Here is a 2,809-nt window from a genome sequence, read left to right as displayed (position 1 = left end):
CTAGGCACTGTTTTAGCCATGTTCCCAAAATGTCAATACACATTTTCATTCAGTTTGAAATATTTTCTAATTTTTGACTCCTTCTTTGACCCATGGGCTATGCAGACATGTATTATTTACTTAATTTCCAAAATAGTCATTGTGGTCTTCCTAGATATCTTACTGTTATACATTTCTAGTTCAATTCCATTGTGGTCAAAGGACATACTCTGTATGATCGTAATCATTTTAAGTGTATTGAGACATGTTTTGTGGCCCATGATACAGTCAACCTTGGCGAGCATACCGTGTGCATTGAAAAATAATGTGTATTCTGTGCTTGTTGTCTATAGTGTTGTGTAAACATCAAGTGGGTCAAGGTGCTTGATAGTATACACACCTCCTATCTCTTTTCCAATTTTTGATATTTTTTCTATTTGTTCTATCAATTGCTGAGAAAGGGGTATTACAATCTGTAACTGTAATTGTGGAATTGTCTATTTATTCCTTTGATTCTGTCAAATTTTGTACTGCTTATGATTTTATATTTTCCTGATGAATTGACTCTTTTATTCTTCTGAAAGTTCCTCCTTGTCTCTTTTAATATACTCTGTTTCAAAGTCTTATCTTATAGCAATATAGCCATTCTAGTCTTATTATGCTGAGAGTTTCCTGCTCTATCTTTTTTACCCATTTACTTTCAATTTCCCACCTTTATTCCCAGTGAACCACTTATGGAATGTGTGCGTTCTGTCCTCATACTCTTGATCTCTACCAGAATAGAAATCCTGGTTCCAAAAAAGGGAAATATTTCTACCAGGAGAAAGAGTAAGTTTTCCACTGAACTTGTAGCTGTGATTACCACCTGGTCACCTTGGATAAGGACAGGAATTGCTATACTGCTGGGATAATTCATTCTGATAAACTTAACAAGCTAATATTGCTGTTACACCTTGAAGTCAGTGAGGATATCGCTGGAACCCATAGGATCCACTGGGGTGTCTTTGGTGCTTCCACACCTGGTGATAATGGTAGATGGACAATTACAGCAATTATCATCCACTAAAGGCAAGATGCAATGGTCTTAGACTCTGCAGGAATGCAGGGAGGTGTGGATTTCCCTGTCAATCAAGTTACCAGACTAACCTAAATGCTGGTGGAAGGTGAAGAAATTCCAGAAGAGGGAGAAGACGAATATCAATTAAATTCACAAGACCACCTGAAACAATAAAGACCGCAACTTGCTCCATTAACCCTTTAAAAACATATCCTTGCAGAGACTTCAGTTGGCCACCACTTTGAATGACAGTTGGTTGTAAATGAATTAGATTTGATGGAAGACCAGGCAGATCTGAGCAGTACAGCAGGGGGGATTGCACTGAATTCTTTTTGTGTGCTAATCCCTGTTCTTCTCTTCTGCTCTTGGGGGTCACTTCTCTATAAAGATCCTGCACACAAGTCTTTATCTCAGGCTTTCTTTGGGGGGAGGCGGGGGGAAGGGGTGGAGATAGAACACAGGCTGTATCAGTAGTTTGTGAACATTATTTCATTTATTTCCCCATAATACACTTACGAGTTAGATACTAAAATAATCTCTATAGAAGAGGAACTGAAGCTTGTTATGTTTCTCCAAAATTCTTTCCTTACCTGAAACAAAGCTTTGTTCTAAAGACACCACTCTCCCTTCATTTTTCTAGAGTGTAGCTGTGTGCTCCATTCCTTCCTCATTCATAAGTATGAGATGAGCGGCCAGTAAGTGCTGGCCACTGTCCTAGGGATGGGGATACAAAAGTGAACAGAACTCCAACAAACTTTGCCTTCTTAGAACTTATATTCTATGAGTAAGAGACAGACAATAAGAAATCAGACATTAACATAATATCCAATAGTGATAAGTGTAGAGTCAGATGCTGCAGATTGGTTTGCCCAACACCTGTTGCAATGACTTTCTAGTGTGCTTTGCTATGCTGCAAAAGCTGAAAAACTAAAGATTATTCCCTAGACACACTTCAGGTAATGTTGCTGATGTGATTTAGGTTTTATAAGAAGTGAAATCAGAACAGAGTAAGTGGGAGAAAGATAGGGAGCAAGGCTTCCATGCTGCTGGTACAAATCCTAGCAGTGCAGCAGGGTCCTTGTAGCTTTAGGGCACTTTCTGTATTTATCAGGTAGCTGGCAGCTTCTGCATCGTGACTGCAGCAGCACAGCCTTTGGTAGATTATTATTATCATCATTAGCATTATGCTCGCATGTCACCCACCAAAACAAGAACTATTGTGGCTTAATGTGAACACATGTGGAGCTCTTCCTTGATGTGACAGGTCCTAGGTGAAGAACTGAAGGCCAGAACAGTAGGTGGGGCCTCAGGATGAAGAATACACTGCCCCTGCCTTTGCAAAGCTTATAGGCTAACTCTAATGATATAAGATTATGTATGTAATAAACAGACGCTCAAGAGCTCTGCCCCAGAGCAGCATCCAGGGAGGAAAGACTGGTTTGCTTCCGTGGGCTCCTGGGAATTCCTTCACCTCTCTTGAAGCATCCTTCACTCTGGTCTCCCTATTCAAGACAACAGGAAAGCAAGTTCTGACATTTGATTGGTGCACTGGAGCATCACCCTTTCTCTTACATATGCCAGGCCTAATCATGTATGCCAATCATCAAAACACCATCCCTCATAAGCCCTGGAGAAGGTCAGACCATTGCCTTGACTCAAGCCTCTGAAATACATTGTTCAGACTTGATGTCTTAATATGTGTCATGATGTCCCATTTTCCTTCTGGCCAATCAGTGCTCCCAGGACATCTGATACAGCTCAAACAGGAAAATT

This window comes from Galeopterus variegatus, unplaced genomic scaffold (assembly GCF_000696425.1).
Source record: "Galeopterus variegatus unplaced genomic scaffold, G_variegatus-3.0.2 Scaffold1356, whole genome shotgun sequence".
In the NCBI taxonomy this organism is placed as follows: domain Eukaryota; kingdom Metazoa; phylum Chordata; class Mammalia; order Dermoptera; family Cynocephalidae; genus Galeopterus; species Galeopterus variegatus.
The sequence above is the reverse complement of the archived record's forward strand: the minus strand, read 5'-3'. Positions refer to the sequence as shown.